The sequence below is a fragment of the Carcharodon carcharias genome, chromosome 9 (genome assembly GCF_017639515.1).
Source record: "Carcharodon carcharias isolate sCarCar2 chromosome 9, sCarCar2.pri, whole genome shotgun sequence".
Classification (NCBI taxonomy): domain Eukaryota; kingdom Metazoa; phylum Chordata; class Chondrichthyes; order Lamniformes; family Lamnidae; genus Carcharodon; species Carcharodon carcharias.
In genome coordinates this window covers 45671634-45686541 of record NC_054475.1, presented here as the reverse complement: position 1 = coordinate 45686541, position 14908 = coordinate 45671634, and positions in this window count along the sequence as shown.

Below are 14908 nucleotides of genomic sequence, written 5' to 3'. Positions count from 1 at the left end.
AAATAAAAAACAAAATATGCTGAAAATACTCAGCAGGTCAGGCAGCATCTGTGGAGAGAAACAGAATTAATGGTTCAGGTCAAGATGACCTTTCTTTAGAACTGATGAAATCTATGTACTCAAACACTGAACATGCACTGCTCCCTGGGCTAGAGAATTCTAAATATTCACAACTCCCTGAATTAAGAAATTCCTTCTCATCTCAGTCCTAAATGGCTGACTCCTTATCCTGAGACAATGATCCTAGGTTCTAGATCTCCCCAGCCAAGGGAAATATACTCTCAACATCTATACTACTATGTCCAGTAAGAATTATATGCTTTAATGAGATGACCTTAGCCCCAGAGAATATAGGCCCATTTTACTCAATCTCTACTCATAAGACAGCCCTCTCACTCCAGGAATCAATCTAGTGAACCTTCATTGCATCCCCTCTAAGGCAAGCATAACCTTTCTTTGGTAAGGAGAACAAAGTAATGCACAGTAGTACAAGTGTGGTCTTACCAAAGCCCTATACAATTGCTTCAAGACTTCCTTACTGTTATATTGCAATCCCCCTGCAATAAAAGCCAGCATATCATTTGCCTTCCTATTTGCATGTGTACCTGCATGTTAACACAAACACCCAGAATCCCTCTCAATACTGATATTTGCTAACCTTTATTAAAAAAAAATGCTTTTCCATTCTTCCTATAAAAGTGGATGATTTAACACTTGTCCATATTATATTTCATCCTTGCACAATCACTTTGCTAAATGATAACACTTTGCAGTCTCTTTATGTTCTCCTCAAATCTTACTTTCCCATCGAGCTTTGTATCATCAGCATTTATTGGATTTATTACACTCAGGCCCCTCAATCAATAGATTTAATTAGCTGAGGCTCAAGCACTGATCCTTGCAGCACCACTAATTACATTCTGCCATCCTGAAAATGACCCACCTATTCCTACTCTTTCTTCTTCTGTGCATTAACTAACCTTCAATCTATGTTAATACATTGTCCCAACCCCATCAGCATTTTTCTTGTGTTACAACCTCTTGTGTGACACCTTAGCAACTGCCTTCTGGAAATTGAACATAGAATAGGTTTACTGGGGCCCCTCATCTAGCCTGCTAGTTGCACTCTCACGAAACACTTAGACATTTGTCAAACATAATTGCCGTTCAAAAAACCCATGCGGATCATTCTAGATTCTAGGAAATTCTGGAAGATCACAACCAAAGCATCCACTATCACTGCAGCAACTTCTTTTGAAAACCAAAATATAGGCCATCAAGTCCAAGGATTTATTGCCTTTTATTTCTTCATTGCTTTTCATTTACAAATATTAAATTACTTAAAGTTACCTACTCTCTTACAAGATGCACAGCAGCAACTCACTAAGACTCCTTCAACAGCACCCGTGGCCTCTGCCACCTAGAAGGACAAGATCATCAGATGCATGGGAACACCACCTCCTGCAAGTTCGCTTCGAAGTTACACACCATCGTGACTTGGAAATATATCGCCGCTCTTTCATTGTCGCTGGGTCAAAAACTGGAACTCCCTTCCAAAGAACACCGTGGGTGTATCCACAACACATGGACTGCAGCAGTTCAAGAAGCCAGCTCACCACCACCTTCTCAAGGGCAATTAGGGATAGGCAATAAATGCCCTGGAATCTTTGATAGGTACAGTGCCCTGGGAGTGTTTAGGTACAGTGCCCTGGGAGTGTTTAGGTACAGTGCCCTGGGAGTGTTTAATGGGACAGTGTAGAGGGAATTTTTCTCTGCATCTAACCCTGTGCTCTACCTGCCCTGGGAGTGTTTGATGGGACAGTGTAGGCCCTTGGTTCCCCATTATTTCTTAAATGTTCTTTGTTTCTTCTGAAGACAGACACTAAATATTTGTTTTTCCTCTCTGTTATTTCCTTATTCCCCATTATAATTTCTTCTGTTTCTGCCTGTAAGATACTCACAATTACTTTTGCTAATCTTTTCCTTTCTACTTTCTTGGAAAAGCCCTGACAATCTGCTTTTATATTTCTTGCTAGTTTACTCTCGTATTCTATTTTCTCCCATTTTACCACTGCCTTGGTCATCCTTTGCTGATTTATAAAACCCTCCCAATCCTTAGGTTTGCTACTCTTTTTGGCAATATTTTAAGCTTAGTTAGCCAAGGCTATACTACTTTTCCAATGGAGTTTTTATTCTCCAAGGGTATATATTCATTGAGAATTATAAATTATATCTTTAAATGTTTTGCCATTGCTTATCAACTTTCATATATTTCAATCCAATTTCCATATCTACCTCAGCCAACTTGCCTCTCATCGCTCTGATTTTGTTTAAAATTAAGGCCTTTGTTTCAGACATCATTCTGAAACTTAAAATGACATTTCGTTATATTATGATCACTCTTCCCCAGAGGATTCAATTCACTCCAGATGATAGCAAGAAATGGCTGAAGGCACTGGGTATTGAAAATGCTATTAGCCCTGGCAACATTCTGGCAATAACGCTGAAGACTTGTGCTCCAGAATGAGCTGTGCCCCTGTCCAAGCTGTTCCAGTACAGCTACCACCCTGGCATCGACCCAACAATGTAGAAATTGCCCAGGTATGAACTGTCCACAAAAATAGCAGGACACAACCAATTACTGCCCGATCAGACTACACTTGATCATCAGCAAAGTGATGGAAGGTGTCAACGACAGTGCTATCAAGCAGCATTTACTCAGCAATAATATGTGCACTGATGCTTAGTGTGGCTTCTGACAGGGTCACTCAGCTCCTGACCTTGCTACAGAATTGTTACAGCAAAGGAGGACCAAGGGGGAAACTCTCAGTTGAATGAAGCCATACCTAGCACTAAGGAAGATGGTTGTGGTTGTTGGAGGTAAATCATCTCAGCTCCAGGACATCACTGCAGGAGTTCCTCAGGGAAGTATCCTCGGCCCAACCATCTTCAACTGCTTCATCAATGACCTTCCTTCCATCATAAGGTCAGAAGTTGGGATGTTTTTGCTGATGATTGCACAATGTTCAGGACCATTCACAACTCCGCAGATACTGAAGCAGTCCATGTCCAAATGTAGCAAGACCTGGACAATATCCAGGCTTGGGCTGGACAAGTGGCGAGCAACATTTGCGCCACACAAGTGCCAGGCAATGACCATCTCCAACAAAAGAGAATCTAACCATTGTCCCTTGACATTCAATGGCATTACCATTGCTGAATCCTCCACTATCAACATCTTGGGGGTTACCATTGACCAGAAGCTGAACTGGACCAGCGATATAAATACTGTGGCTACTAGAGCAGGTACGAGATTAGGAATCCTTCGGCGAGTAACTCCTGACTCCCCAAAGCCTGTCCACCATCTACAAGGCACAATTCAGGAGCCGTGATGGAATACTTTCCACTTGCCTGGATGAGTGCAGTTCCAACAACAGTCAAGAAGCTTGACACCACCGAGTACAAAGCAGCCCGATTGATTGGCACCCCATCCACAAATATTCAGTCCCTCCATCACCGACACGCAGTAGCAGCAATATGAACCTACAAGGTGCACTGCAGGAACTCACCAAGGCTCCTTCAACAGCACCTTCCAGACACACAACCTCTATAATCTAGAAGGACAAGGGCAGCAGTTACATGGGAACACCACCAGCTGGAAGTTCCCCTCCAAGCCACTCACTACCTTGACTTGGAAATATATCGCCGTTCCTTCACTGTCACTGGGTCAAAATCCTGGACCTCCCTCCCTAACAGCACTATGGGTGTACCGACACAACATGCACTGCAGCAGTTCAAGATGGCAGCTCACCATCACCTTCTTAAGGGCAATTAGGGATGGGTAATAAATGCTGGCCTAGCCAGCGAAGCCCACATCCCATGAATAAGTTTAAAAAAGTAAGAGGGGAAAATAGAGTCCGAGAGTAAACTTGCAAGGAACATAAAGGTGGGCTGTAAAAGCTTCTATAAGTATGTAAAAAGAAAAATATTAGTGAAGACAAATATAGGTTCCTTACAGTCCGAAATGGGAGAATTTATAATAGAGAACAAGAAAATGGCAGAGCAATTAAACAACTGGTTTAGTTCTGTCTTCATGGAGGAAGACACAAATAACTTCCCAGAAATGCTAGGGAACTAAAGGTCTTGTGAGAAGGAGGAATTGAAGGAAATTAGTATTACTAAAACAATAGTGCTGGAGAAATTAATGGGACTGAAAGCTGAAAAATCCCCAGGATAACACATCCCAAAGGAGGTGGCCATGGAATTAGTGGATGCGTTGGTTGTCATCTTCCAAAATTCTATACCTTCTGGAACAGTTCCGGCAGACTCGGGGGGTGGAAAATGTAACCCTGCTATTTGAAAAAGGAGAGAGGGAGAAAACAGAAAATTACAGACGAGTTAGCCTAACATCAGTAGTAGGGAAATTGCTAGAGTCTTTTATAAAGGATGTGATAACAGGTCACTTAGAAAATATCAACCAAATTAGACAAAGTCAACATGGATTTATGAAAGCGTAATCATGTTTGACAAACCTACTGGAGTTTTTTGAGAATGTAACTAGCAGAACAGATAAGGAAAAACCAGTATATGTGGTGTATTTGGATTTTCAGAAAGCTTTTGATAAAGTTCCACATAAGAGGTTAGTGTGTAAAATTAAAGCACATGGGATTGGGGATAAAATATTGGCATGGATTAAGAATCGGTTAATGGACAGGAACCAGAGAGTAGGAATGAATGAGTCTTTTTTGGAATGGCAGGTGGTGACTAGTGGGGTACCACAGGGATCAGTGTTTAGGCCCCAGCTATTCACAATATGTATCAATGATTTGGATGAGAGAACCAAATGTAATATTTCCAAGTTTGCCAATGACACAAAACTAAGTGGGAGTGTGAATGGTGAGGAGGATGTTAAGAGGCTTCAAATTGATTTAGACAAGTTGAGTGAGTGGGCAAATATATGGCAGATGCAGTATAACGTGGATAAGTGTGAAGTTATCCACTTTGGTAGGAAAAACAGAATGGCAGAGTATTATTTAAATGGTGATAGATTAGGAAATGTTGATGTACAAAGTGACCTTGTCCTTGGAGTCCTTGTACACCAGTCACTGAAAGCAAGCGTGCAGGTGCAGCAAGCAGTTAGGAAGGCAAATAGTATGTTGGCCTCCATTGCGAGAGGGCTTGAGTACAGGAACAAGGATGTCTTAGTGCAACTGTACATGACCTTGGTGAGACCAATTCTGGAGTATTGTGTGCAGTTTTGGTCTCCTTACCTAAGAAAGGATATACTTGCCATTGAGGTAATGCAGCGAAGGTTCACCAGACTGAATCCTAGGATGGCAGGATTGTTGTATGAGGAGAGATTGGGCCGACTAGGCCTGTTCGCTGAAGATTGAGGAGGAGATCACATTGAAACATATAAAATTCTGACAGGCTGGACGGATTGGATGCAGGATGATGTTTCCTCTGGCTGTGGGGTCTAGAACAAAGGATCACAATCCCAGGATATGGGGTAGGTAAAGGGGGAGAGAGCAGGAGTATGGCGTTGAGATAGAGGATCAGCCATGATTATACTGAATGGCGGAGCAGGCTCAAGGGACCAAATGACCTACCCCTGCTCCTATTTTCTATGTTTCAATGCCCAAGCATGGACAAAAGAGCTGAACTCAAATTGAAGTGAGAGTCACTGCTATTGACATCAAGGCAGCATTTGACAGTGTGTGGCATCAAGGAGCCCTATCAAAACTGGAGTCAGTGGGAATCAGGAGGAAAGCTCTCCGCTGATTGGAGTCATACCTAGCACAAAGGATAATGGTTGTGATTGTTGGAGGTCAATCATCTCAGTCCTTGGACATCACTGCAGCAGTTCCTCAGGATAGTGTCCTAGGCCCAACCATCTTCAGCTGCTTCATCAATGACCTTCCTTCCATCATAAGGTCAGAAGGGGGGATGTTTTGCTGATGATTGCACTAAGTTCAGCACCATTCATTACTCCTCAGATATTGAAGCTATCCGTGTCTATAAGCAGCAAGACCTGAACAATATTCAGGCTTGGGCTATATGTGGCAAGTTACATTCACGCCACACAAGTTCCAGACAATGACCACCTCCAAAAAAAAAGTCCAACCACATCCCCTTGACATTCAGTGCTATTACCATTACTGAATCCCCCACCATCAACAACCTGGGGTTACCATTGACCAGAAACTGAACTGGACCAGCCATATAAATACTGTGGCTACAAAAGCAGGCCAGAGACTGGAAATTCTGTGGTGTGTAACTCACCTCCTGACTCCCCAGCGCCAGTCCAACATCTACAAGGCACAAGTCATGAGTGTGATGGAATATTTCCCTGGATGAGTGTGGTTCCAACAACACTCAAGAGGCTCGACACCATCCAGGACAAAGCAGCCCACTTGATTGGCACCCTATCTACTACCTTAAATATTCTTTCTTTATCCTTTCATTGAATGTGGGCATTGCTGGCAAGGCCAACATTTGTTGCCTGTCCCTAATTACCCTTGAACTGAATTGTTATCCTGACCATTTCAGAGGGCAGTTTTGAGTCAACTATATTGCTGTGAGTCTGGAATCACATCAGGGCCTACCAAGTAAGGATGGCAGATTTCCTTCCCTAAAGAACATTAGTGACAATTTTATGACAATTGATGGTAGTTGGAATGGTCACTATTACCGAGATTGGGTTTATATTCCAGGTTTTTATTAATTGAATTTAAATTCCACCTGCTGCCATAGTGGGATTTTAACCCACTTCCCAGAACATTAGCCTGGGCCGATGATTTACTAGTCGAATGATGTTATTACTATGCCACCATCTCTCCCCATTCACATCCCCCACCAGCACTGTGGCAGCAGTGTGTACCATCTACAAGATGCACTGCAGCAATTCACCAAGATTCCTTCCAAACACTCAACATCTATCACCTAGAAAAACAAGGGCAACAGATGTATGGGACACTCTCCTCCAAACCACACACCATCCTGACTTGGAACTATATTGCCATTCCCTCACTGTAGCTGGATCAAAATCCTGGAACTCCCTTCCTAACAGTACTGTGGGTATACCTACACCACATGGATTGCAGTGGTTCAAGAAGGTGGCTTACCACCACCTTCTCTAGGACAATTAGGGTTGTGCAATGAATGTGGCCAAGCCAGTGACACACACATCCCTTGACCGAATAAATAAATAAGTTTACTTATTCATTGATTAGTATCATTACCAATGCCATTTGAGTGGAGACTGGTGCTGCCCACAAAATCCCTTCATTGTTCATTAAAAAGCTATTATTACAATAATGAATTTTTGGTTACCAAGTAGATATGTTGCCAAGTAGATATGACCACGCACAGTTATTGCTTGATTGATTGATCTTAGTTTTTGCTACAGCATGGTTCAGAACTCAAACTAAACATTCCTCTTCATAGAGAAGAAGATTTTTAAAAAATTAAGCAGCTGGTTTGGATTTGATTTGAAATTATTACTGCTAACAGCACCATTCTTCATTAAATAATCTTGTCTGAAATTAAGTGTGGGACAGCTGTACATCACAATCTCTTGAAGCATTTAAATTTTGATATCCATTCTGCCATTCATGAAGAAATGTCAAAAAAATGCTACAAAGAATTAAAAGTACAAATGACTTGGTAAATCTGCAAGACTACGGAAGCTTGTGGAATTCTCATTTAATAAATCAGTTCAACAATGTGTTTCACATAATCATTTTCTTGCCATTCCTTTACATGGATTAAATTACTTGGACAGCATCAATTTCTGATATTTGCATGTTAACCTCAACATCGAACAATAACTGCTTCCCTGGCTATACAAAATATTATTATACTTGCATGTTGTGTCAGATGCAGCTCAGTGGTAGCATTCTTATCATCCCTGGAACTTGAACACAAATTCTAGGCTTTCAGTGCACTACAGAGGGAATGTTACACTATCGGAGGCTCCAGCCTTTGTATGAGACATTAAACGGAGGCCCTGTCTGCCCTCTTGTGTGGATGTAATTTTGAAGAAGAGTGAGGGTGAGAGAGTTCTCTCTGGCATCCTGGCCAATACCTCTAACAAATTATCTCATCATTTATTTCATTGTTGTTTGTGGAAGTTTGCTGAGTAAAATGGCTGCCTTGTTTCCTAGACTTCAAAAGTATTGAAGCGGCTTTAAGACTCTTTGGGATGTCATGAAATAAATGTTATTAATACAAATCTCTTTCTTTCTTTTTCTTTTTCTTTGTCTTTCAGACACCTACTTCATGCAGCCGATTCCTTGACTGAAGCTCAATACCTGGACATAGGTCCATCATGTTTGCTGTGCATATAGTGAGTTAGGCTGGTCTTCCTACAAGCATTTTTCTTCCCCTAAGATAGATTGTCCCACTCCTGTGACGGAAATTGTCCGCTGATCTGGATAAAAACTAGGGAAAATGTAAATGGGTTGTTCATCCTTTGAGGCAAAGATGACCATGTCCACCATCTGGGGTGTTAGGTAAGGTCCCAGTGGACCTTAGGGTACATAGGTGGCTGCTAAGGCTGATCTGTGTTCAGAAGGTTCTGCTGCAAATAGGGCAGGATACGGCAGATGATTGAGAGCTGCTGGCTCAGAATTTCCTTTCCTTGTCTCTTCTCTCTGCCTCTGATATGCACTTGGTTTCGAAGGAGGTCTCACCCTTTTTATTTGGCGCCAGGCGTAGTGACTCTGGGTGATCTTCTCCCAGGCATCTGAGTCGATATCAACACTCCTAAGTGAAGCCTTCAGAATGTTCTTGCAGTTATTCTTTCAACGGTCATGAGAGCGCACGCCAGATTCATGCTCTCCATTAATGTAAGTAAAGAAGGGACCAAAGCTCAAACATCAGCTGAGGAACCCAGGACCCAAGAATGGGAGATCACAGAAGGATGAAATGTGCTGCTGGGCAGGGCTTATCCACAGAAAACTGTGAGGTATCCAGTGTTGTCACCATTTGTGTGAAAACAATGCAATACATACAATCTTTGTTCTTTCTGCTTGTCTGTGTATCTGCCAATTCTGCCACCATTCACATAATCATCTGCTTGAGTGCCTTTAGATCTGCAAAAGATTTTAAAATTGTTCTCCACTTTTGGCTCACAATTACACCCTGGGACTGGGAAAACAGTAGTATTTCGGCACTAATGGGATTGGCATTGGCAGTGAATCTGCACATCTTTGGTAGGATTTCCTTGAGATAGTCAGTGTAATTTAACTTCAAGCGATTTATTAAAAACTATTTACAAAGACTCAAGGTAAGCACATGGTACTCAGGACACACAGTATTCTGCGCCTTGCTCACTTGGAACCGCTCGGTCACCTGGCTACTGATGTCGTAGATACATCTTTAATATCATCATGGTCTCATTCACATATCTATTAACCCATTACTCTACAAGTACTTCAATTCTAATCTCTGTATCCATGAGCAGAATTTTCTGTTTTGCGTGGAAGGGGGGCCGAGCCAGAGCGGGCGTGGGCAGGTGTGGACACGATCGCCACCCGCGATCCGGTCATTGCTGCATTTTACACAGGTGGGCCAATTAAGGCTCGCCCAGCGCATTTCCCTACTCACGAGGATAGTGGGAGTGTGCGGGCAGCAGTGGGCGTGCACAGACCGCAGGGTCCAATGGTGACCCGGCAGTCTGTTTAAAAGAAGGCCTGGTAGCCTTTTGTAGGCTGCTCACAATGGTCAGTGCTAGGCCACAGCAGAGGGGTTCAGGTGAGCAGGCCAGTCCAGAGGGTAGGGCCGCAGACAGGCCAGGCTGGAGGGTAGGCCAGCGGGGGGCCAGTGTGCCTCTTGTTTTTCTGATGATTGCCTTGCTGCCCTCCTCGAGGAGGTGGCAGCACGGTGGGGGGTGTTGGTCCCCCAGGATGGGAGGAGGAGGCCCCCCCACATGACAAAATGTGCCTGGGAGGAGGTGGCAGAGGTGGTGAGCTCCCGCAACACGGTGCAGGGCACCTGGATCCAATGTCACAAGTGCTTCAATGATTTGTTATGCTCTGGCAGGGTGAATACTGTGTTGGCTGAAGGCATTTAACCCAGCAGGTCGACTTACCCTCTGCGGTTCCCCTCCCCCCCCACCAAGTCTCAGTGTCATGACTGCATTGAATCATTGACGGCATTTTTCCTTTGCTGGGCGGCAAGTAGATAGTGCCCATGCTGAGGTCAGCCTGAGTGGGTCATTAGGAGATGGGTTTTCCCCTGCAGCATGTGTTGATCTGAGTCCCACATGACTGGTTTGAGGGCAACCTGGAGGAGCTGCACTGAGGCACAGACTCAGAACTCCATTACATGTCCTAGCCAGGATGATGAGATGGTGGAAGGGGAGCTTCAAGGTGTCGTGGCAACAAACCATCCACTGCCCTTTACACTGCACGTGGTCATGCCTCCTTGCTATGAGAGGAAATACCGTGTGGTTCCTAATGTGATGTAGGTCACATGTGTCCAAGGTGGGGATTTGGTGGGGGGGGGTAGGGGAGGTGGAGGAGGGAGGGGGCGGGGGCTGCGGGTGGGAAGCAGGCCTAGCATCTTTGAGTGATCGACAGCAGCGAGGTGAGGAGGCACTGGAGGCCTGATATGTCCCACTGTGGCTGGGGTGTGCAGTGCGCGAATAGAGTCCAAGTGCAATTTGCACTAATCAATGCTCTTCTCTCATTTTCAGGAGAAGAATGCTCATAACGCAGCCAAGCGTGTGAGGACTGAAGGCGGCCAGGCACAGCTCTCCATATTAAGTCGCTTCGAGCAGGAGGCCCTTGAACTGGAGAGGCGCCATGCACCCAGGTCTATTGGTGTCAGTGAGGCTGGAGTGTCACGGCCAGGTATTTATGCCCAACAGTGAGGACAGCATTGTCTTCCCAACAGCCATAGCACTGATGATTGTTAAATTAGTTATTGCTGCAATATTGCTTGGCCATTGGCTATGGAATGTTGAGCGCATAATGAGCTGGGTGGACAGGGATGAACTTTGTCATTGTCTTCACGCTAACTGATCCACTGTCCTTGTTCTTTCTTTCAGCATCAGCAGAGCATGGCTGAGAGGAGCAGCAGCATGTGCCCCCTCTCACAATTTAGGAGCCTGAAATCTCACCAGCATCACACCATTCCTGTGATGCAGGCACCAGCGCAAAGACTAGCACCTTGGTGGGAATTAGAACAATGGCTAGTGTCCCGGCGCACTGTAGAGAGGGCACTTCTTAGTCACTGGAGGAGCTGACAGAGACAGAGAGTGCCCATAGCACCAGCAGCTGGAGGACAGCAGAGAACTAGGCACATGCTCAGTTGGTACCTGATGATGTGCCTCTGGAGTCATCCGCAATGCAGCAAATGCAGCCGGGTGTGCGGGATCATCTGGGGGTGATACATGAGGCTACGCTTGGCTTGGTCTCCGTGGTGGAAGAATCTACGTGGAAGCTCACCGAAGCAATGAGCCACATGTCCATGTCAAGCGTCCTCCATGGAGAGAGTGGCTGCTCAGCTTCTGTTCTTGGATGGTGGAGAGGCATCAAAAGTCACATTCTGAGGGGATAGTCCTTGTCACCCAACAGCTATCCATCAAGCTGAGCAGGAGCACTGAAGACCCCGGCACCTTGCAGTGTCTGAGGATGTAGGTGTCATAGGAGCTGCCTGGGTACCTTGCACAGAATTGTAGAATCAGCATCCTGTGATCACACACTATCTGCACGTTCATGGATTGGGAGCCCTTCCTATTGACAAAGGCATCAGGCTCACCTACTGGCACCTTGATGGCCACATGTGTGCAGTCTATTGTACCCTGGACACAGGGGAAGCCAGCAATTGCCGCAAATCCTCTGGCTCGCTGTGCCTGGCTTGCCTGGTCCCAATGGAAGTGGATGAAGGTCAATACACACCTGAACAGAGCATCTGTAAGCTGCTTGACACAAGTGTGGACAGCTGATTGGGAGACACCACAAAGATCACTTACTGAGCCCTGGAGGGAGCCAGAGGCAAAGAAGTTGAGGGCAGCTGTGACCTTCAGAGCCACTCGCATGGGGTGTCCGCCCACACAGTTAGGGGAGATCTCAGGGCCAATCATCTGACAGATATAAAACAAAAAGAAAAACAGAATTACCTGGAAAAACTCAGCAGGTCTGGCAGCATCGGCGGAGAAGAAAAGAGTTGACGTTTCGAGTCCTCATGACCCTTCGACAGAACTTGAGTTCGAGTCCAAGAAAGAGTTGAAATATAAGCTGGTTTAAGGTGTGTGTGTGTGTGTGTGTGTGTGGGGAGGGGGTGGGGGGGGGGGGGGGGGGGGAGGGGGCGGCGTGGGGGTGCGGAGAGAGAGAGAGGGAGAGAGAGAGAAGTGGAGTGGGGGTGTGGTTGTAGGGACAAACAAGCAGTGATAGAAGCAGATCATCAAAAGATGTCAACAACAATAGTACAAAAGAACACATAGGTGTTAAAGTTAAAGTTGGTGATATTATCTAAACGAATGTGCTAATTAAGAATGGATGGTAGGGCGCTCAAGGTATAGCTAGAGTGGGGGTGGGGAGAGCATAAAAGATTTAAAAAAAATTTTTTTTAAAATAATGGAAATAGGTGGGAAAAGGAAAATCTTTATAATTTATTGGAAAAAAAAAGGAAGGGGGAAACAGAAAGGAGGTGGGGATGGGGGAGGGAGCTCACGACCTAAAGTTGTTGAATTCAATATTCAGTCCGGAAGGCTGTAAAGTGCCTAGTTGGAAGATGAGGTGTTGTTCCTCCAGTTTGCGTTGGGCTTCACTGGAACAATGCAGCAAGCCAAAGACAGACATGTGGGCAAGAGAGCAGGGTGGAGTGTTAAAATGGCAAGCGACAGGGAGGTTTGGTTCATTCTTGCGGACAGACCGTCTGCCTCCGTCGCATCTGTTCCGATGATGCTACCTTCAAAAACAGTTCCTCTGACATGTCCTCCTTCTTCCTTAACCGAGGTTTTCCACCCACGGTCGTTGACAGGGCCCTCAACCGTGTCCGGCCCATCTCCCGCGCATCCGCCCTCACGCCTTCTCCTCCCTCCCAGAAACATGATAGGGTCCCCCTTGTCCTCACTTATCACCCCACCAGCCTCCGCATTCAAAGGATCATCCTCCGCCATTTCCGCCAACTCCAGCATGATGCCACCACCAAACACATCTTCCCTTCACCCCCCCCTATCGGCATTCCGTAGGGATCGCTCCCTCCGGGACACCCTGGTCCACTCCTCCATCACCCCCTACTCCTCAACCCCCTCCTATGGCACCACCCCATGCCCACGCAAAAGATGCAACACCTGCCCCTTCACTTCCTCTCTCCTCACCATCCAAGGACCCAAACACTCCTTTCAAGTGAAGCAGCATTTCACTTGCATTTCCGCCAACTTAGTCTACTGCATTCGTTGCTCCCAATGTGGTCTCCTCTACATTGGAGAGACCAAACATAAACTGGGCGACCGCTTTGCAGAACACCTGCGGTCTGTCCGCAAGAATGACCCAAACCTCCCTGTCGCTTGCCATTTTAACACTCCACCCTGCTCTCTTGCCCACATGTCTGTCTTTGGCTTGCTGCATTGTTCCAGTGAAGCCCAACGCAAACTGGAGGAACAACACCTCATCTTCCAACTAGGCACTTTACAGCCTTCCGGACTGAATATTGAATTCAACAACTTTAGGTCGTGAGCTCCCTCCCCCATCCCCACCTCCTTTCTGTTTCCCCCTTCCTTTTTTTTTCCAATAAATTATAAAGATTTTCCTTTTCCCACCTATTTCCATTATTTTAAAAAAAAATTTTTTTTAAATCTTTTATGCTCTCCCCACCCCCACTCTAGCTATACCTTGAGCGCCCTACCATCCATTCTTAATTAGCACATTCGTTTAGATAATATCACCAACTTTAACTTTAACACCTATGTGTTCTTTTGTACTATTGTTGTTGACATCTTTTGATGATCTGCTTCTATCACTGCTTGTTTGTCCCTACAACCACACCCCCACTCCACCTCTCTCTCTCTCTCTCTCTCTCTCCGCCCCCCACACACACACCTTAAACCAGCTTATATTTCAACTCTTTCTTGGACTCGAACTCAAGTTCTGTCGAAGGGTCATGAGGACTCGAAACGTCAACTCTTTTCTTCTCCGCCGATGCTGCCAGACCTGCTGAGTTTTTCCAGGTAATTCTGTTTTTGTTTTTGTTTTGGATTTCCAGCATCCGCAGTTTTTTTGTTTTTAGCTGACAGATATAGTTGCTTGTCTTCCTTGAGAGACGGAGCTTCCTTCGGCACTGCCCATCAGACATATTGAGGTAACTGCTTTGCCGCCTGCATACCCTGGCAGCAGGATAGTGGCGTCTTCTGCAATCCCTTCCGCCTTGGACTACCTCTTGGCCTGGCGCCCCTTGTGCCTGCGCCTGACCTCGTAAAGGTGGCTCCCCTGGAGGCTGATTGTGTACTCTAGGCCACCTCCTGCTTCTAGTCCTCCCTTCTTCCTCAGAGGAGCTGCCTCAGTGGACAAATCTGCTCCCAAACACAGGCTAAGGGAAGGCTTCCTGAAACCTGTGGGCCTGGAAAAATTCCTCACTGCAGAGTGCTGACCTGAAGGTTAAGAGTCCAGAAAAAGCAGCTGGTATGCTTTTTGAAGTACTGCAGATCACAGAGGCAAGTTTGAAAAACTTTCAACAGTAAATACTTCACAGAGCAGATTTTCGACCCCACTGAGCCCTCTGATCCCACCCATGGATGAGGTTTATATAAATGTCTCCTACGCACCTGCCCATTGTGCCTATGCACCAACCCAACGATTGCACAGGCGGTGAAAGATCACCTTCGCTTGAACACTAAAGGGCTTTAAGTGGCCCGTTAATTAATGGTGGGTGCACGTCGGACTTCATCACACACCCGCGC